The following is a 23,056-nucleotide window of genomic DNA, read 5'->3' as shown; positions in this document are numbered from 1 at the left end:
ATGTTAGCTAGTCAGCTAGCTGGCTAATGTTAGCTAGTCAGCTAGCTGGCTAAATCGCGATTTTCGTAAATAAATTTATGTTAAAAAAATGCATAATCGTTTGTCTCTACATGAACTAACATTCCTGTCAACTGTACATGTTTTTTTGATTTTTTATGACGTTATAATCCCTTACAGTTTTTGCTTCCATCCTAGTATTTCTGTCCGCTATCTTTGATCCACTTCAGTTCTGTGTAGGGGTTCCCCTCTCTCCTAGTATTTCTGTCCGCCATCTTTGCTGAAGAAAGTATAACAGTCACTAGTGCAGCAGCCTCCCCCGGTCCTAGTGCCGGCCCGGTAAAAAGTTTATGATGCGATGGAACGGTTGACGACAATAAGAAATCAGAGAAAAAAATATATTGACTGATATTGAATTATTTAGGGGGGGGGGGCTAATTAATATTTTAGGACTAGCTATGTTCCTGATTCCTACCTACCTTTTGTCTGAAAATTAAATTTACATTTTACTCAACTGCGTTACCCACTCCAGTCAGCAGATTGCGGTCTGCGACTTTAAGGCAATCCTGCTACTGTGACGTATAATCTAGTGGACGGAACGCTTCTATCAACAGCAGCAACAGACAGTCAGACGCCTCTGTAGCTTGCTAGACAAAATAGACGAACCAACAAAGCTCTTTAGACGCTTTAGTGTATATTAGCCACTGTGTTTTAAACCCACTTCTGTCGTCTAGTTAGTTATCCCTTTTAATTTCATAATTTTCATATTTACGGTATTGTTTTTTATTCATATAGCGGGCTGGTTAAGTTAGCATTAGCCTAGCTAGCTAATATCTCCAACCATGAGGTCACTAAGCTACTCTCTTGTTAATGAAGAGGAGGACTGCTGGACGGAGAAAGAAGCTCTGGTGAAAGAGGAGGAGGAAGAGGAGGTTATCACAGTAAAACAAGAATTAGAGGGTGAGGCTATTACAGTTAAACAAGAAGTAGAGGATGAGGCTGTTACAGTGAAAGAAGAAGAGAAAGACGTTTCAGTGAAAGAAGAGGAAGAGGATTTTACAGTAAAAGAAGAGGAGGATGCAGCTTTTGGGGTGAAAGAGGAGGGGGAGATGACTGTCACATCGAAAAAGGAGGAGGAGGAAACTGGATATCTAGGCCCGGTTTCCCAAACGCATCTTAAGGCATCCAATGGTTCTAAGGATGAACTTAGCCATAAGATGTTTTTGAGAAACCGTTCCCTGATTAACACTAGTAAGTACTGTCTTAAAAACAGAGGCACAAACTCTGCAGTTGTTGAACTGATGTTTTTTAATTTAACCTTTATTTAACCAGGTGGCCATGATGTCATAATGATAGTTTAACCAGTTGGCCATGATGTCATAATGATAGTTTAACCAGGTGACCATGATGTCATAATGATAGTTTATCCAGGTAGGCTATGATGTCATAATGATAGTTTAACCAGGTAGGCCAGTTGAGAACAAGTTCTCGTTTATAACTGCGACCTGGCCAAGATAAAGCAAAGCAGTGTGACACAGACAACAACACAGAGTTACACATGGAATAGCATACAATAAACTAGCCAATAACACAATAAACAAGTCAATGACAGTAGAAAAAAAGAAAGTCTATATATAGTGTGTGCAAAAGGCATGAGGAGGTAGGCAATAAATAGGCCATAGTAGCGAAGAATTACAATTTAGCAGATTAACACTGGAGGGATAAATGAGCAGATGATGATGTGCAAGTAGAGATACTGGTGTGCAAAAGAGCAGAAAAGTAAATAAAACAGTTTGGGGATGAGGTAGTTAGATTGAGTGGGCTATTTACAGAGGACTATGTACAGCTGCAGTGATCGGTTAGCTGCTCAGATAGCTGATGTTTAAAGTTGGTGAGGGAAATATAAGTCTCCAGCTTCAGCGATTTTTGAAATTCGTTCCAGTCACTGGCAGCAGAGAACTGGAAGGATGTGTGGTGTTAAAGGGGAAATCTGAAATTACCACATCCATATTTAGATTTTTTTTTATTATTTATTTTTAGCCATTGTTTCTTGAAGAACACAACACATGCCTCATGAGCTAAGTTCATATATTATTTCTATATAGTATATTCTAGAATTCATCCATGATGTCATAATGATAGTTTAACCAGGTTTCTAGGATATATAGTATATTCTAGAATTCATCCATGATGTCATAGTGATAGTTTAACCAGGTTTCTAGGATATATAGTATATTCTAGAATTCATCCATGATGTCATAGTGATAGTTTAACCAGGTTTCTAGGATATATAGTATATTCTAGAATTACCAGTGTAGAATTAGAATATATATATTCTAGAATTACCAATTTGACCCCCACAGGAAATTGTTAGAGCTGTTGATAAGTCATTGTATAATATTCAGCATTTATTTTCATGCCATTACATCAATGCAGCCCAACCAGAAGAGAATAAACTCTTCCCGATCCACCTCCTCCTGCTGGCCTTCATAAATTCTGACGTTGCTGGTAATCGGCTACACAAGCAGTCGGCAACCTACATTTGGAGTGCAAATGTATCTTACCATTTCTACTGATCTGGTGCCAGTTATGATTTTCATATGTTCATTTTACTGGAACAGTTTAATTTCATTTATAATAGTATCTCAAAATCATTGTCTGTGATTAATCTACATTCTATCTAAATGAAAATGATACAAATCTAAAAGTAACTTTCATTGCCATTGCCAATTATGTAAAAACTAGCCTACATAACAAATAAAAACATTGCAAATAACTGTCCTATAAATCACATGGCCTGTCTATAACGAACTTGAAACATTGTATAAAATATTCTGGGCCCTCAGTTTCCCGTGCCAGTGAGTTCTCGACCGACACAGCTGTAGGCTATTTGTGAAAGAGATAAGAAGTAATCAGGTGTTTTGACATTTCCACTGGATCAGCGCATTACGTTTTTCCTTTTTGTGCCGAGTGGTTATCGAAAGGGCGAGAGCTGGAAATGTTTTTCAAATACTTTGAGGAGTTATTCTCATTTGCAATTGATTTAGATTAGACTTTGTTTATATGCTGTTAGAGGTGAAGAGAAATGTGCTTTGAGAGGCTCCACAACTCATTAGTGGTGGTGCGTTAAGACAATCAGAGATACTATCAGACATCCCCAAATGGGCACACTTATAAGCCTACATTTGTGCTCAGGACAGGTAGACTAGTCCTACTTCTATATGTGTAACCAGGTAGACTAGTCCTACTTCTATATGTGTAACCAGGTAGACTAGTCCTACCTCTATATGTGTAACCAGGTAGACTAGTCCTACTTCTATATGTGTAACCAGGTAGACTAGTCCTACTTCTATATGTGTAACCAGGTAGACTAGTCCTACTTCTATATGTGTAACCAGGTAGACTAGTCCTACTTCTATATGTGTAACCAGGTAGACTAGTCCTACTTCTATATGTGTAACCAGGTAGACTAGTCCTACTTCTATATGTGTAACCAGGTAGACTAGTCCTACTTCTATATGTGTAACTAAGTAGACTAGTCCTACTTCTATATGTGTAACCAGGTAGACTAGTCCTACTTCTATATGTGTTGTCAGGTAGACTAGTCCTACTTCTATATGTGTAACCAGGTAGACTAGTCCTACTTCTATATGTGTAACCAGGTAGACTAGTCCTACTTCTATATGTGTAACCAGGTAGACTAGTCCTACTTCTATATGTGTAACCAGGTAGACTAGTCCTACTTCTATATGTGTAACCAGGTAGACTAGTCCTACTTCTATATGTGTAACCAGGTAGACTAGTCCTACTTCTTTCTATATGTGTAACCAGGTAGACTAGTCCTACTTCTATATGTGTAACCAGGTAGACTAGTCCTACTTCTGTATGTGTAACCAGGTAGACTAGTCCTACTTCTATATGTGTAACCAGGTAGACTAGTCCTACTTCTATATGTGTAACCAGGTAGACTAGTCCTACTTCTATATGTGTAACCAGGTAGACTAGTCCTACTTCTATATGTGTAACCAGGTAGACTAGTCCTACTTCTATATGTGTAACCAGGTAGACTAGTCCTACTTCTATATGTGTAACTAAGTAGACTAGTCCTACTTCTATATGTGTAACCAGGTAGACTAGTCCTACTTCTATATGTGTTGTCAGGTAGACTAGTCCTACTTCTATATGTGTAACCAGGTAGACTAGTCCTACTTCTATATGTGTAACCAGGTAGACTAGTCCTACTTCTATATGTGTAACCAGGTAGACTAGTCCTACTTCTATATGTGTAACCAGGTAGACTAGTCCTACTTCTATATGTGTAACCAGGTAGACTAGTCCTACTTCTATATGTGTAACCAGGTAGACTAGTCCTACTTCTATATGTGTAACCAGGTAGACTAGTCCTACTTCTATATGTGTAACCAGGTAGACTAGTCCTACTTCTTTCTATATGTGTAACCAGGTAGACTAGTCCTACTTCTATATGTGTAACCAGGTAGACTAGTCCTACTTCTGTATGTGTAACCAGGTAGACTAGTCCTACTTCTGTATGTGTAACCAGGTAGACTAGTCCTACTTCTATATGTGTAACCAGGTAGACTAGTCCTACTTCTATATGTGTAACCAGGTAGACTAGTCCTACTTCTATATGTGTAACCAGGTAGACTAGTCCTACTTCTATATGTGTAACCAGGTAGACTAGTCCTACTTCTATATGTGTAACTAAGTAGACTAGTCCTACTTCTATATGTGTAACCAGGTAGACTAGTCCTACTTCTATATGTGTTGTCAGGTAGACTAGTCCTACTTCTATATGTGTAACCAGGTAGACTAGTCCTACTTCTATATGTGTAACCAGGTAGACTAGTCCTACTTCTATATGTGTAACCAGGTAGACTAGTCCTACTTCTATATGTGTAACCAGGTAGACTAGTCCTACTTCTATATGTGTAACCAGGTAGATTAGTCCTACTTCTATATGTGTAACCAGGTAGACTAGTCCTACTTCTATATGTGTAACCAGGTAGACTAGTCCTACTTCTATATGTAATCAGGTAGACTAGTCCTACTTCTATATGTGTAACCAGGTAGACTAGTCCTACTTCTATATGTGTAACCAGGTAGACTAGTCCTTACTCAACCTTGACAGGAGGGTCTCAAACAAAAGACAATGAGGGGTCAGGGCAAATCAAATGAGGGGTCAGGGCAAATCAAATGTTATTGGTCACATACACATGGTTAGCGGATGTTAATGGTCACATACACATGGTTAGCAGATGTTAATGGTGACATACACATGGTTAGCAGATGTTAATGGTCACATGGTTAGCAGATGTTAATGGTCACATGGTCAGCAGATGTTAATGGTCACATACACATGGTTAGCAGATGTTAATGGTCACATACACATGGTTAGCGGATGTTAATGGTCACACACATGGTCAGCAGATGTTAATGGTCACATACACATGGTTAGCAGATGTTAATGGTCACATACACATGGTTAGCAGATGTTAATGGTCACATACACATGGTTAGCGGATGTTAATGGTCACATGCACATGGTTAGCGGATGTTAATGGTCACATGCACATGGTTAGCGGATGTTAATGGTCACATACACATGGTTAGCGGATGTTAATGGTCACATACACATGGTTAGCGGATGTTAATGTTAATGGTCACATACACATGGTTAGCGGATGTTAATGGTCACATGCACATGGTTAGCGGATGTTAATGGTCACATACACATGGTTAGCAGATGTTAATGGTCACATACACATGGTTAGCGGATGTTAATGGTCACATACACATGGTCAGCAGATGTTAATGGTCACATACACATGGTTAGCAGATGTTAATGGTCACATACACATGGTTAGCAGATGTTAATGGTCACATACACATGGTTAGCGGATGTTAATGGTCACATGCACATGGTTAGCGGATGTTAATGGTCACATGGTTAGCAGATGTTAATGGTCACATACACATGGTTAGCAGATGTTAATGGTCACATACACATGGTTAGCAGATGTTAATGGTCACATACACATGGTTAGCAGATGTTAATGGTCACATACACATGGTTAGCAGATGTTAATGGTCACATGGTTAGCAGATGTTAATGGTCACATACACAGGGTTAGCGGATGTTAATGGTCACATACACAACTAAAAAACACATGGAAATGGGAGATATACACTGCTCAAAAAAATAAAGGGAACACTTAAACAACACAATGTAACTCCAAGTCAATCACACTTCTGTGAAATCAAACTGTCCACTTAGGAAGCAACACTGATTGACAATAAATTTCACATGCTGTTGTGCAAATGGAATAGACAACAGGTGGAAATTATAGGCAATTAGCAAGACACCCCCAAAAAAGGAATGGTTCTGCAGGTGGTGACCACACACCACTTCTCTTCCTATGCTTCCTGGCGGATGTTTTGGTCACTTTTGAATGCGCCGGTGCTTTTACTCTAGTGGTAGCATGAGACGGAGTCTACAACCCACACAAGTGGCTCAGGTAGTGCAGCTCATCCAGGATGGCACATCAATGCGAGCTGTGGCAAGAAGGTTTGCTGTGTCTGTCAGCGTATTGTCCAGAGCATGGAGGCGCTACCAGGAGACAGGCCAGTACATCAGGAGACGTGGAAGAGGCCGTAGGAGTGCAACAACCCAGCAGCAGGACCGCTACCTCCGCCTTTGTGCAAGAAGGAGCAGAAGGAGCACTGCCAGAGCCCTGCAAAATGACCTCCAGCAGGCCACAAATGTGCATGTGTCTGCTCAAACGGTCAGAAACAGACTCCATGAGGGTGGTATGAGTGCCCGACGTCCACAGGTGGGGGTTGTGCTCACAGCCCAACACCGTGCAGGACATTTGGCATTTGCCAGAGAACACCAAGATTGGCAAATTCGCCACTGGCGCCCTATGCTCTTCACAGATGAAAGCAGGTTCACACTGAGCACGTGACAGTCTGGAGACGCCGTGGAGAACGTTCTGCTGCCTGCAACATCCTCCAGCATGACCGGTTTGGCGGTGGGTCAGTCATGGTGTGGGGTGGCATTTCTTTGGGGGGGCCGCACAGCCCTCCATGGGCTCGCCAGAGGTAGCCTGACCGCCATTTGGTACCGAGATGAGATCCTCAGACCCCTTGTGAGACCATATGCTGGTGCGGTTGGCCCTGGGTTCCTCCTAATTCAAGACAATGCTAGACCTCATGTGGCTGGAGTGTGTCAGCAGTTCCTGCAAGAGGAAGGCATTGATGCTATGGACTGGCCCGCCCGTTCCCCAGACCTGAATCCAATTGAGCACATCTGGGACATCATGTCTCGCTCCATCCACCAACGCCACGTTGCACCACAGACTGTCCAGGAGTTGGTGGATGCTTTAGTCCAGGTCTGGGAGGAGATCCCTCAGGAGACCATCCGCCACCTCATCAGGAGCGTGCCCAGGCTATGTAGGGAGGTCATACAGGCACGTGGAGGCCACACACACTACTGAGCCTCATTTTGACTTGTTTTAAGGACATTACATCAAAGTTGGATCAGCCTGTAGTGTGGTTTTCCACTTTAATTTTGAGTGTGACTCCAAATCCAGACCTCCGTGGGTTGATCAATTTGATTTCCATTGATAATTTTTGTGTGATTTTGTTGTCAGCACATTCAACTATGTAAAGAAAAAAGTATTTAATAAGAATATTTAATTCATTCAGATCTAGGATGTGTTATTTTAGTGTTCCCTTTATTTTTTTAAGCAGTGTAGTATATTCTAGAATTCATCCATGATGTCATAATGATAGTTTAACCAGGTTTCTAGGCTATAGCAGTTTCATTTAATTTATAATAGTATCTCAAAATCATTGTCTGTGATTAATCTACATTCTATCTAAATGAAAATTATACAAATCTAAATTACTTTTATTGCCATTATGACATCATGGATGAATTCTAGATGCCAACTATGTAAAAATAGCCGACATAAAGCCAACAAATAAAAACATTGCTAATAACTGTCCTATAAATCACATGGCCTGTCTATAACGAACTTGAAACATTGTATAAAATATTCTGGGCCCTCAGTTTCCCGTGCCTGTGAGTTCTCGACCGACACAGCTGTAGGCTATTTGTGAAAGGGATAAGAAGTAATCAGGTGTTTTGACATTATATAGATCTACATTTGTGCTCAGGACAGGTAGACTAGTCCTACTTCTATATGTGTAACCAGGTAGACTAGTCCTACCTCTATATGTGTAACCAGGTAGACTAGTCCTACTTCTATATGTGTAACCAGGTAGACTAGTCCTACTTCTATATGTTTTAACCAGGTAGACTAGTCCTACTTCTATATGTGTAACCAGGTAGACTAGTCCTCCTGCTATATGTGTAACCAGGTAGACTAGTCCTCCTGCTATATGTGTAACCAGGTAGACTAGTCCTCCTGCTATATGTGTAACCAGGTAGACTAGTCCTCCTGCTATATGTGTAACCAGGTAGACTAGTCCTCCTGCTATATGTGTAACCAGGTAGACTAGTCCTCCTGCTATATGTGTAACCAGGTAGACTAGTCCTCCTGCTATATGTGTAACCAGGTAGACTAGTCCTCCTGCTATATGTGTAACCAGGTAGACTAGTCCTCCTGCTATATGTGTAACCAGGTAGACTAGTCCTCCTGCTATATGTGTAACCAGGTAGACTAGTCCTCCTTCTATATGTGTAACCAGGTAGACTAGTCCTACTTCTATATGTGTAACCAGGTAGACTAGTTCTACTTCTATATGTGTTGTCAGGTAGACTAGTCCTACTTCTATATGTGTTGTCAGGTAGACTAGTCCTACTTCTATATGTGTAACCAGGTAGACTAGTCCTACTTCTATATGTGTAACCAGGTAGACTAGTCCTACTTCTATATGTGTAACCAGGTAGACTAGTTCTACTTCTATATGTGTTGTCAGGTAGACTAGTCCTACTTCTATATGTGTAACCGGGTAGACTAGTCCTACTTCTATATGTGTAACCGGGTAGACTAGTCCCCCTGCTATATGTGTAACCGGGTAGACTAGTCCTACTTCTATATGCGTAACCAGGTAGACTAGTCCTACTTCTATATGCGTAACCAGGTAGACTAGTCCTACTTCTATATGTGTAACCAGGTAGACTAGTCCTACTTCTATATGTGTAACCAGGTAGACTAGTTCTTCTTCTATATGTGTTGTCGGGTAGACTAGTCCTCCTGCTATATGTGTAACCAGGTAGACTAGTTCTACTTCTATATGTGTTGTCAGGTAGACTAGTCCTACTTCTATATGCGTAACCAGGTAGACTAGTCCTACTTCTATATGCGTAACCAGGTAGACTAGTCCTACTTCTATATGCGTAACCAGGTAGACTAGTCCTACTTCTATATGCGTAACCAGGTAGACTAGTCCTACTTCTATATGCGTAACCAGGTAGACTAGTCCTACTTCTATATGCGTAACCAGGTAGACTAGTCCTACTTCTATATGCGTAACCAGGTAGACTAGTCCTACTTCTATATGCGTAACCAGGTAGACTAGACCTACTTCTATATGCGTAACCAGGTAGACTGGTCCTACTTCTATATGCGTAACCGGGTAGTCTAGTCCTACTTCTATATGTGTTGTCGGGTAGACTAGTCCTACTTCTATATGTGTAACCAGGTAGACTAGTCTACTTCTATATGTGTAACCAGGTAGACTGGTCCTACTTCTATATGTGTTGTCGGGTAGACTAGTCCTACTTCTACAGGGGGGAGAACAAGTATTTGATACATTGCCGATTTTGCAGGTTTTCCTACTTACAAAGCATGTAGAGGTCTGTAATTTTTTATCATAGGTACACTTCAACTGTGAGAGACGGAATCTAAAACAAAAATCCAGAAAATCACATTGTATGATTTGTAAGTAATTAATTTGCATTTTATTGCATGACATAAGTATTTGATACATCAGAAAAGCAGAACTTAATATTTGGTACAGAAACCTTTATTTGCAATTACAGAGATCATGTGTTTCCTGTAGTTCTTGACCAGGTTTGCACACACTGCAGCAGGGATTTTGGCCCACTCCTCCTTACAGACCTCCTTCAGATCCTTCAGTTTTCGGGGCTGTCGCTGGGCAATACGAACTTTCAGCTCCCTCCAAAGATTTTCTATTGGGTCCAGGTCTGGAGACTGGCTAGGCCACTACAGGACCTTGAGATGCTTCTTACGGAGCCACTCCTTAGTTGCCCTGGCTTTGTGTTTCGGGTCGTTGTCATGCTGGAAGACCCAGCCACGACCCATCTTCAATGCTCTTACTGAGGGAAGGAGGTTGTTGGCCAAGATCTCGTGATACATGGCCCCATCCATCCTCCCCTCAAATACGGTGCAGTCGTCCTGTCCCCTTTGCAGAAAAGCATCCCTAAAGAATGATGTTTCCACCTCCATGCTTCACGGTTGGGATGGTGTTCTTGGGGTTGTACTCATCCTACTTCCTCCAAACACGGCGAGTGGAGTTTAGACCAAAAAGATTTATTTTTGTCTCATCAGACCACATGACCTTCTCCCATTCCTCCTCTGGATCATTCAGATGGTCATTGGCAAACTTCAGACGGGCCTGGACATGCGCTGGCTTGAGCAGGGGGACCTTGCGTGCGCTGCAAGATTTTAATCCATGACGGCGTAGTGTGTTACTAATGGTTTTCTTTGAGACTGTGGTCCCAGCTCTCTTCAGGTCATTGACCAGGTCCTGCCGTGTAGTTCTGGGCTGATCCCTCACCTTCCTCATGATCATTGATGCCTCACGAGGTAAGATCTTGCATGGAGCCCCAGACCGAGGGTGATTGACCGTCATCTTGAACTTCTTCCATTTTCTAATAATTGCGCCAACAGTTGTTGCCTTCTCACCAAGCTGCTTGCCTATTGTCCTGTAGCCCATCCCAGCCTTGTGCAGGTCTACAATTTTATCACTGATGTCCTTACACAGCTCTCTGGTCTTGGCCATTGTGGAAAGGTTGGAGTCTGTTTGATTGAGTGTGTGGACAGGTGTCTTTTATACAGGTAACGAGTTCAAACAGGTGCAGTTAATACAGGTAATGAGTGGAGAACAGGAGGGCTTCTAACAGGTCTGTGAGAGCCGGAATTCTTACTGGTTGGTAGGTGATCAAATACTTATGTCATGCAATAAAATGCAAATTAATTACTTAATCATACAATGTGATTTTCTGGATTTTTGTTTTAGATTCCGTCTCTCACATTTGAAGTGTAAAATTACAGATCTCTACATGCTTTGTAAGTAGGAAAACCTGCAAAATCGGCAGTGTATCAAATACTTGTTCTCCCCACTGTATATATTTTTTTTAATGTTGCTGACACCCCTCCCCAGAGGTGTCTCATTATTGGGATTCATTGCTGATTCCTACCTGTAGCTCACTATGAGGTGTCTAGTGATAAAGGTTAAGGCAAGGCTTTCGACTCTGTCAATCACCACATTCTTATCGGCAGACTCAACAGCCTTGGTTTCTCAAATGACTGCCTCACCTGGTTCACCAACTACTTCTCAGACAGAGTTCAGTGTGTCAAATCGGAGGACCTGTTGTCCGGACCTCTGGTAGTCTCTATGGGGGTGCCACAGGGTTCAATTCTCGGGCTGACTCTTTTCTCTGTATATATCAATGATGTCGCTCTTGCTGCGGGTGATTCTCTGATCCACCTCTACGCAGACGACACCATTCTGTATACATCTGGCCCTTCTTTGGACACTGTGTTAACAAACCTCCAAATGAGCTTCAATGTCATACAACTCTCCTTCCGTGGCCTTCAACTGCTCTTAAATGCTAGTAAAACTAAATGCTCTTCAACCGATCGCTGCCCGCATCCGCCCGACTAGCATCACTACTCTGGACGGTTCTGACTTAGAATATGTGGACAACTACAATTACCTAGGTGTCTGGTTAGACTGTAAACTTTCCTTCCAGACTCACATTAAACATCTGCAATCCCAAATTAAATCTAGAATCTGCTTCCTATTTCACAACAAAGCCTCCTAAACTCATGCTGCCAAACATACCCTCGTAAAACTGACTATCCTGCCGATACTTTACTTCAGTGATGTCATTTACAAAATAGCCTCCAACACTCTACTCAGCAAACTGGATGTAGTCTATCACAGTGTCATCCGTTTTGTCACCAAAGCCCCATATACCACCCACCGCTGCGACCTGTATGCTCTCGTTGGCTGGTCCTCGCTACATATTCATCGCTAAACCCACTGGCTCCAGGTCATCTATAAGTCTTTGCTAGGTAAAGCTCCGCCTTAACTCAGCTCACTGGTCACCATAGCAACACCCACCCATAGCATGGCCTGTTTATTGCCTTACCTCCTTACTCCATCACACTGTATATATATTTTTCTATTGTGTTATTGACTGTACTTTCGTTTATCCCATGTGTAACTCTGTTGTTTTTTTGTTGCACTGCTTTGTTTTATCTTGGTCAGGTGGCAGTTGTGAATGAGAACTTGTTCTCAACTGGACACCTGGTTAAATAAAGATAGGGGAAAAATGTATTTAAAAATACATTTAAAAAATCATAACTTTATTGACAACACCCAAATGGATACTGTCATTAACGCGAATCTTCAATAATTAAACATAATTCTTAATACTGTAGCAAACATTATATTACACAGGACATTCAAACGAGCTCTACAATTATAATCCAAAGTAGTGTGAAATGTACTCATAAGCAACCTGGAAGTGGAGGTTACTCCCCTGAGTTTTCCCCCATTCACATTCAGAATACACTGTGAAAAACTAAAATCTTTGCTCACCATTTTTGCTCTAATCAGATATAGTACATCCATAACTATCGGTTTCCTCATTAGCAGGGAGGAGTTTCTACAACCAAATTGCATGTGCATCGCCCTCGTGCCGCAATTTTAGGAAACACAGAAAGGGGCTTATATTGGAGACCAAAAGTCGTCTGGCACACTGCTTAGGATTTCAACAACATGAATAACTTATTTCTAGCCTACAATCATCGATGTTAATACTAAAATATGACTATTCTTGCTCATTTTAAGACAATTGTCAAATAATTTTAACATTCATTACAGACCTCAATTGTTGTACCTCATGGCTACGCTGTTGGCATCACCTTTTACAGTGGATTTCCACTGTTGTGGGCCTTGAACCATTTGACTTTGTTGTTCACACAGGAGAGATACGGGACTATCGTGGATCCTCTGGGGAGCCTCAACAACCTCATGATGCTGACGAGGCAGAGAAGAGTCTCTCCCGATCAGAACTCCTCAAGAAACACCAGCAGAGACCCACAGGAAAGAGAACTCACTGCTGCTCTGACTGTGGGAAGAGATTCACCTCATCAGGCATTAAAATTCATCAAAGGATCCAAACAGGAGAGAAACCTTATAGCTGTGTTCAATGTGGGAAGAGTTTTACTAGATCTGGCCATCTGACATTACACCAGAGAACACACACAGGAGAGAAACCTTATAGCTGTGATCAATGTGGTAAGAGTTTTTGTCAATCTAGCCAGCTGACTGCACACCAGAGAACACACACAGGAGATAAATCTTATAGCTGTGGTCAATGTGGGAAGAGTTTTACTACATCTGGCTCTCTGACTTTACACCAGAGAACACACACAGGAGAGAAACCTTATAGCTGTGGTCAATGTGGGAAGAGTTTTACTACATCTGGCTCTCTGACTTTACACCAGAGAACACACACAGGAGAGAAACCTTATAGCTGTGGTCAATGTGGGAAGCGTTTTACTACATCTGGCTCTCTGACTTTACACCAGAGAACACACACAGGAGAGAAACCGTATAGCTGTGATCAATGTGGGAAGAGTTTTACTAGATCTGGCTCTCTGACTTTACACCAGAGAACACACACAGGAGAGAAGCCGTATAGCTGTGATCAATGTGGGAAGAGTTTTTGTCGATCTAGTGATCTGACAGTGCACCAGAGAACACACACAGGAGAGAAACCTTATAGCTGTGATCAATGTGGGAAGAGTTTTTGTCGATCTAGTGATCTGACAGTGCACCAGAGAACACACACAGGAGAGAAACCTTATAGCTGTGATCAATGTGGTAAGAGTTTTTGTCATTCTAGCCAGCTGACTGCACACCAGAGAACACACACAGGAGAGAAACCTTATAGCTGTGGTCAATGTGGGAAGAGTTTTACTAGATCTGGCTCTCTGATTTTACACCAGAGAACACACACAGGAGAGAAACCTTATAGCTGTGGTCAATGTGGGAAGAGTTTTACTACATCTGGCTCTCTGACTTTACACCAGAGAACACACACAGGAGAGAAACCTTATAGCTGTGGTCAATGTGGGAAGAGTTTTACTAGATCTGGCTCTCTGACTTTACACCAGAGAACACACACAGGAGAGAAGCCGTATAGCTGTGATCAATGTGGGAAGAGTTTTACTAGATCTGGCCATCTGACTTTACACCAGAGAACACACACAGGAGAGAAACCTTATAGCTGTGGTCAATGTGGGAAGCGTTTTACTAGATCTGACTCTCTGACTTTACACCAGAGAACACACACACAGGAGAGAAACCTTATAGCTGTGATCAATGTGGTAAGAGTTTTTGTCAATCTAGCCAGCTGACTGCACACCAGAGAACACACACAGGAGAGAAACCTTATAGCTGTGTTCAATGTGGGAAGAGTTTTACTGCATCTGGCTCTCTGACTTTACACCAGAGAACACACACAGGAGAGAAACCTTCTAGCTGTGATCAATGTGAGAAGAGGTTTTGTCAATCTAGTGATCTGACAGTACACCAGAGAACACACACAGAAGAGAAACCTTATAGCTGTGATCAATGTGGGAAGAGGTTTTGTCAATCTAGTGATCTGACAGTGCACCAGAGAACACACACAGGAGAGAAATCTTATAGCTGTGGTCAATGTGGGAAGAGATACTCTGGTTAAAGATCTCTGATCAAACATCAGAAAATACATGAAGGAGTTTTTTCATGATATCAATTAAACAATTAAATAATGTCACAATGTAGATTATTTTAACATTGTAGTAGGAGTATTTTGACCTGTTAGGGGGGCAGCCCGACACCGGTACACTTATGACAACATCCAGCTCAAAGTGCAGGGCGCGAAATTCAAAAGATATTTTTTTTAAATATTTAACTTTCACACATTAACAAGTTCAATACAGAATATGAAAGGTACACATCTTGTGAATCAAGCCAACATGTCCGATTTTTAAAATGTTTTACAGGGAAGACAAAATATGTAAATCTATTAGCTAACCACATTAGCAAAAGACACAACTTTTCTAACTCCATCAGTTTCTTACTCCATCAGGTGCTATCACAAATTCGACCAAATAAAGATATAAATAGCCACTAACCAAGAAACAAATTCATCAGATGACAGTCTGATAACAAATTTATTGTATAGCATGTTTTGTTAGAAAAATCTGCATATTTCAGGTATAAATCATAGTTTACATTTCAGCTACAATCAGAAATTGCACCGAAAGCAGCCATAATATTTACAGACACCAACGTCAAATAGCTAATTACTCATCATAAAACATTTCTGAAAAATACAGTCTGCAGCAATTGAAAGACAGCCATCTTGTGATTCCAAACAATATTTCCGATTTATTAAATGTTTTACAGCGAAAACAAAATGTATCGCTATATTAGCGTAGCTACAATAGACAGAAACAATTGGGCGCCCACGGCCAGTTCACATTCACGACAGATATATGAAATAACATCATAAAATGGGTCTTACTTTTGCTGATCTTTCATCAGAATGTTGAAGGTGTCCTCTGTCCAGATGAGTCGTTGTTTGGAGTCAGAATGGCAAATTTCCCTCTTCAATTAGCATTGGCTATAGCCGAGTGGCACAAATTTCTCCAACGTAAACACAGTCAGAGGACGGAACACGGCAAAACTCCGGAAAAAAGTTTCAATAATCTGATTAAACTATATTGAAAAAACATACATTACGATGATATGGTCACATGTATCAAAAAAAATTAGAGCCGGAGATGTTAGCCGTTCGTTACGAAGGCAAAACAGAAGTCAATCCCACTTCCTTCAGAGTACCGGAAGTGGACGGTCACGTCCAAGAAATAGGTTTTTTTCCACCACAGACCAAGATGAGCACAAAAATTTCTTCTCTCACATCCTCTTTACACCAATAGGAAGGCGTATGGAGTGTAAGTAGACTCCTAAGTGTCAAGACCATGTATAGGCATCAAGTTGAAAAGAGCATAGATTTCTGACATTTCACTTCCTGGTCAGGAAAAGTGCTGCAGAAGGACTTCTGTTTCACTCAGAGAAATAATTCCAACTGTTTTAGAAACTAGAAAGTGTTTTCTATCCAAAAAGAATAATAATATCCATATTGTACGAGCAAGATTTGAGTAGGAGGCCGTTTGAAATGGGCACGATTTCACTGGCTACTCAACACTGCCTTGCAGCCATAATAAGTTAATGAATGTCAATGTAGAACCCTAAATGTTTGCCCCCTGTTCAATTGATTTTACCCTCAGGGAAAAAATCCAGGCTCTGTATTGAAAAAGTTACTATTTATGTGATTTAACAAAAAGTGACTAACAAAAAAGAATTGTGTTACACTTACCACGTTGGTGACCCACTGGAATCAAAATGTAGCTAGCTGTTTACCACGTTGGTGACCCACTGGAATCAAAATGTAGCTAGCTGTTTACCACGTTGGTGACCCACTGGAATCACAATGTAGCTAGCTGTTTACCACGTTGGTGACCCACTGGAATCACAATGTAGCTAGCTGTTTACCACGTTGGTGACCCACTGGAATCACAATGTAGCTAGCTGTTTACCACGTTGGTGACCCACTGGAATCACAATGTAGCTAGCTGTTTACCACGTTGGTGACCCACTGGAATCACAATGCAGCTAGCTGTTTACCACGTTGGTGACCCACTGGAATCACAATGTAGCTAGCTGTTTACCACGTTGGTGACCCACTGAATCACAATGAAAGACTCCAAAATGTTTAGGTTTTCAATATATCCCAAACTGTTTCTGCATATTGGTTATTGATTTGGACACGTTAAAACTGTGTTTTGATATTGCACTATCCCCATTTAGCAAAATGTCATTCAAAAGACGTTGAATATATGTTGGGATGTAGTTGAAATTGAAAGTTGAAAATGTGTCTTTTCAGGTCGTTTTTTCAATGAAAAAAAATATTATAATAATAATATAAATTAGTCTATAATCAATTTTATTAACAATCTGACATCACTCCAGTATTTCTTGACAACATTCAAGTGCTAATTGTCTTTAGTCCACTACTGAAGAAGCATGACTCAAATCACCTCATATATTCAAACATTCAGCCTGACAAAATATACATGTTTTATTATTCCATGCCTCACCATTAAGTTAATTATTGCCAATACATATTAACAAAGTGGTGAACATTTGGTTTTGATATTTCATATTATGTAACATTTAGTAATCATAGTTATTCATGCAACCAACTTGACATTTTTGGGTACAATTATATTGACATTGTTACCCTGCTTTTATATCCAACAACATGCCTATCTAGTGAACCCTGAAAAGAGAGAGAAGCTCCGCAGTGAGGTGGAAAGTTACTACGGATATTGCAGGAGTTTCCTCTTGAAATCAGACATGTCCGTCGTAAGGACAACTTGGTTGCTGATTGTCTCAAGGGGGGCAGTCAAAAAGATTTGTGTTTTGCATTTAGCCAGTGAGTTACCATGATCACAATTTATTTTGACATGTTTTTCCCGTGTTGGAGATTAGTTTTATCTTATTCTTTTCTGTATTTTTTTTTTAAACTGCACTGTTGGGGGCTCGTAAGTAAGAGTTCCAGTGTTGTATCCGGCGCATGTGACTAATACTATTTGATTTGAGTTTTGTTTGGGCTCGTTCCAAGGGGACGAGAGTTCTAGAAGCTAGTGAGTTTTAGGATTCTATTGAAAGAAAAAGTAGAAAAAAATAATACGATTGTATATTATTATTTAGAAATATGTGTTTTTTCTTGTTTTTAAATGTTGACAGCCAGTAGACACCATGTTTATATTGTAGAAGGTGAAGCATTGTAGATGATTATGTGAAATGGAAGTTGTAGAGATACTCTGAATGATTGGCTATGAAAAGCCAACTGACATTTACTCCTGAGGTGCTGACCTGTTACACCCTTGACAACCACTGTGATTATTATTATTTGACCCTGCTGGTCATCTATGAACATTTGAGCATCTTGGCCATGTTCTGTTATAATCTCCACCCGGCACAGCCAGAAGAGGACTGGCCACCCCTCAGCCTGGTTCATCTCTAGGTTTCTTCCTAGGTTCTGGCCTTTCTAGGGAGTTTTTCCTAGCCACTGTGCTTCTACACCTGCATTGCTTGCTGTTTGGGGTTTTAGGCTGGGTTTCTGTACAGCACTCTGTGACATCAGCTGATGTAAGAAGGGCTTTATAAATACATTTGATTGATTGTACAACTGAAATGTGTCTTGGGAGCACTAATTGGTGTCACCTTGTTAGTCAGTATGTGTTACACCTGTGCTGGCTTGTCCATCTCGTTAGTGGGAAGGTGTTTCACCTGAGCTGGTCCAGGTTCTATTTAAGAGTGTCTGGCCCAGTGCTCCACGTGTCTTGATAGATGTGGAGAGTCAACACCTGTAGTTGCTCCACCTTTTTGGTTTGCTTCCTGTCTTTAAGTTTATTGTGGGTTTTTCTTTTGTTTTCCTCTTCTTGGGCAGATTTAGTGGGTTTTATGGTGGGTGTCTTTTAGGTCCCAGTTGTTGTTACTAGTCAACTTTCATTGGACACCCCATAGTGACTTTCAGAGCCCATCCTAAAAAACAAACTTATATTTTTGGATTGGATATTTTAATATTTTAATCAATGGCATTTCCTTAGGATGCTCATTAGTCTTTAAGTTGGTATTATTGTTTTTTATCCTCTTATGTTTGTGTTTCTAAATATTTCTGTTTATTTTCTTAGTTTTTTTCTGTGAAGCCATTGTGTTGCATCCATGTCTGACATGTGCTGTATAAATAAAGCTTGATTTGAAAATATCAACAGACTCTTGGTCCATCTTAGTATGAAAAACAGTATCAATCCCACTTTTCCAGCCTGCTGAAGGCCTGGTGGAGGGGTAAACACCACCCCCGGCTCTACCAGGGGCTTGAGGTGGTCTCCCACAGCTCTGCTTATGTCATGTTCTGTGGCCTTGCCGTTCCATTTCTTGACTGCCCCTGCAACACAGAAATAAACACTTTTAGTCATATTATATAAAACATTAAAAGTAATGGATATGGAGCATCTATGGCCTCAGTTACACCTGGCACCTAAATATGACTTCTGTCATCAGATCACTCCAAGCTGCATTAGGTTCAGATCTACCAGGATGGGCCTTTGACACAGTCTGGATGCAGTCAGGCCACTGAATATAAATAATGTAAAGAGGTGGGGTGAATGAGTGGGGAAAAGTACATTCTACACAAATGACCTTCATAATAGCAAAGAACAAATGTGTGTGCCTGAGGGGAAATTAACTTTCATACAGCCAAATGGGGTGAGAAATTACACCCATATCAGTGGACAATTTGCACTAATGTAAATTAACATAGATGATGGAACATATTCCCTTTAGCTGACGTGATGAACCACTAAGGGGACATAAATATTTACCATCTAAACCATGTGTGACCTCTCACCTCTCTGGCTGTAGAAGTGTTCTTCCTAACCAGTCCCTCAACAGCTCTCTGACTGAGCTCCACCCTCACTACTGGGTCTTCAGAGGAGAGGAAGGCTGAGGGATGGAAGGATGAATGGATCAGTCAGTCAATAAAGCGTAGAGCTGCTGTCTATGCTGTCAGACAAAATCACTATTTTAGTAGTTCATTAAAGTAAATAAGGCTTTATGACTGCTGAATACCAACTATCAATCACTTAGATCATGTATTTTCAGGTAGAGATATATCTTTGGGACGTCCCTAGCCCATTAAAGTTGACATTTAAAATGGTTAAGGTTAGGGGTTAGAATTGGGATGTCCCAAGGATACCAGATTGCAATGACCATTGTGCATTCTTCTGTCTCTCTTACATAGCAGGTGTAAAAGAAACACAGACAAGGCAATGGATTATGGTCATTGTAGTTAATTACATTTTATGCGCTAAACTATGTTGAATATTGGCCTGTTGGAAACTACAACTCCCTACTACATCACACAGTTCAGTCTGGGTCTGATTTATCTCTAGAGAAACTACAACTCCCTACTACATCACACAGTTCAGTCTGGATCTAATTTATCTCATGAGAAACTACAACTCCCTACTACATCACACAGTTCAGGCTGGGTCTGATTTATCTCTAGAGAAACTACAACTCCCTACTACATCACACAGTTCAGGCTGGGTCTGATTTATCTCCAGACTAGCTCTAGACACACCCTCTCGGCAGACAGGCCAAAGGAGCTTGGACCAATTCAGGGAACCAGTGATCTACTTCAGAGGAACTGTGTCTAGAGTGATTTCCTGTTGTTTTGACACCTCACTAGAAGACTAGAATAACTAGCAGCTGACTGCCCAGTTCAACATCAGTTCACCGTCTCACCTCATACTGTATTGGAGCAGCAGCAGCTGACTTGATCGTTGATGCTAATCAGCATGTTTTGAATCTGAGAGTAAATAGAGCCGACTACAACTCTAAAAATGAAGGGTTCAACTGGAGTTGTTCTCAGATCCCCTAAGAACCGTAGGGTTCTTGGTCAATGAAAAACAGCCCCAAAAGGTTCTTCAAAGAACTTGTTAGAAGGTGGGTTCATCGAGGAACCTCCGTTGTTGCTGGACTTCTTCCGGGAACTTCGCAATTACAACTGAAAACGATGGTGACAAGTTTGGATGCGACAACAAGTTAAAAAGGTTAAGTTGGGTTGATGTTTGGCTCTGAATATGTCTCGAAATCATTTATTATAATAATATAACATACTAATGATGAATAACGAAGACAATGATGTCTTTCTGTGAATAGCTTCCATAACGTTACTATAGCTAATTACCGTAAATATTAGAAAGCCGGGTTTGACCGTCGACGTTGTATGAGCTACAGTACAGTACCGTTATCTAGCTAGCTAACGTTATGTCCTAACTAGGCACAACTAGGTTTGGATTATTTCCCTCAACTATATTCTTTCCCATATATTGTATATCGTTTCCATGAAGCCAACATGGCTTTACACTCATTAACGTAAGTTTCCAATCTAGAGCAGTTCTCACTTTTGTGATAATGAACTAGCTAACGTTAACTAACTAACTAAGGACGGTGACCTGTCCAGACGAGATGTTACAACGAACTGAATCGTCAATGGAGGTCTTCCTCTTTATATAGCCTGCTACAGCATGCAATACTATTAACTCACAAGGGGGCATAACGTTACATGTACAATACTATCTCATTTTGGAGACGTTACATGTACAATACTATCCCATTTTGGAAACGTTACATGTACAATACTATCCCATTTTGGACACGTTACATGTACAATACTATCCCATTTTGGAAACGTTACATGGACAATACTATCCCATTTTGGAAACGTTACATGGACAATACTATCCCATTTTGGAAACGTTACATGGTCAATATTATCCCATTTTGGAAACGTTACATGGACAATACTATCCCATTTTGGAAACGTTACATGGACAATACTATCCCATTTTGGAAACGTTACATGGACAATACTATCCCATTTTGGAAACGTTACACTTACAATACTGTCCCATTTTATGTTCTTATATTTTGCATTCAATTGTATGTCGATGCCATTTATCTTTCAATATTTATTGAATATATATATATTTTAATGCTTGTAAGACTATTCTTTGACACATTTTCTCTTCCTTTGAAATTCTTATAGGACAGAACATGGACACAATGCAATCGGGATCAAGAAGAAGGTACAGATCTGTTGTAGGACAGCTGCATTTGAAGTGTACATTTAACCTACATAGCAGTCAATACAAACTGACATCTATTAGCATAGAAATGTGTGCAAATGATCAGTTCAGATCTTCTCAGAAATGAATCAAGTCCATGGAATGGATATAGACAAAAAGAGAATTCAAGGACTATCAGAGGTAGAGAGGCGAGGCAGGGGTGAGGACATCATCCTGCTATGTTGACAGTCCCTGAAGGACAATACAGAAGAGGGATTTGCTCTTATTCCTTCCCTTTCTCTAATGTATTTTGTAATAAAATTAGCAACTGTAGTAATATCGTTTCTTTACTTTACTAGGACTGGAGACCACAGCAGTGATTCTGCTCTTGCCCTACCTCTTCAATGAGGACCCGAGTGGCCTTTATGTCCGTGACAAGGTATGCCTATGCACCAATCATCTGTTTCTTCATAAACATAGGTGTGCATGCTGATATAAAACTACAGCTGAACATTTGTTCTGTTCTTTGTTAATTGTATGTGTATTAATCTTTTCTTACTTTTGTTGACACAGATTTCACCGCTCTTCACTCCTTTACTGCACATCGGTGGAAATCCATTTCACCATGAGAGTGAAATCCCGCTGGCCTTTGATGGGGGAGAACATCCACGCCCTCGAGGACGTCCCCATGGGACTTGGGGCTCTGCTAGGGCTGAATTTGAAAAGCACTATACAAAGTAAATGTATTATTTATTATGGTCTGACAAGTCTGCAGAAATGTTGCAATTTTGTAATGTGTTTTGTTTGGTAAATTGTTCGGTAAATTGTTCTGTAAATATTTATTCACATTTGTGGTGGCACTAAATAAATAAACAATTATTTAAATCAATATTGTCAATATTGTTAATATTTTTTTATAATGGAGGGAGGGTGGACAGGGAGTTTAAGAAAATGAACCCCTAAAGGTTCTTTGGAGGAGCCATGATAAAGGATACTCCAGGAACCTTTACTTTTAAGAGTATATATTGATAAAAGTCACCTTGTCCGAGAGACATTTACAT

General features: G+C 40.6%; 1 pseudogene; it reads left to right on the top strand.

Moving 5' to 3' along the window:
* The first annotated feature begins 582 nt into the window (after positions 1-582).
* Positions 583-19,133, top strand: LOC129844130 (zinc finger protein 883-like; annotated as a pseudogene).
* The last annotated feature ends 3,923 nt before the right edge of the window (positions 19,134-23,056 follow it).

This window comes from Salvelinus fontinalis, unplaced genomic scaffold (genome assembly GCF_029448725.1).
Source record: "Salvelinus fontinalis isolate EN_2023a unplaced genomic scaffold, ASM2944872v1 scaffold_0178, whole genome shotgun sequence".
In the NCBI taxonomy this organism is placed as follows: Eukaryota; Metazoa; Chordata; class Actinopteri; order Salmoniformes; family Salmonidae; genus Salvelinus; species Salvelinus fontinalis.
The sequence above is the reverse complement of the archived record's forward strand: the minus strand, read 5'-3'. Positions and strand labels throughout refer to the sequence as shown.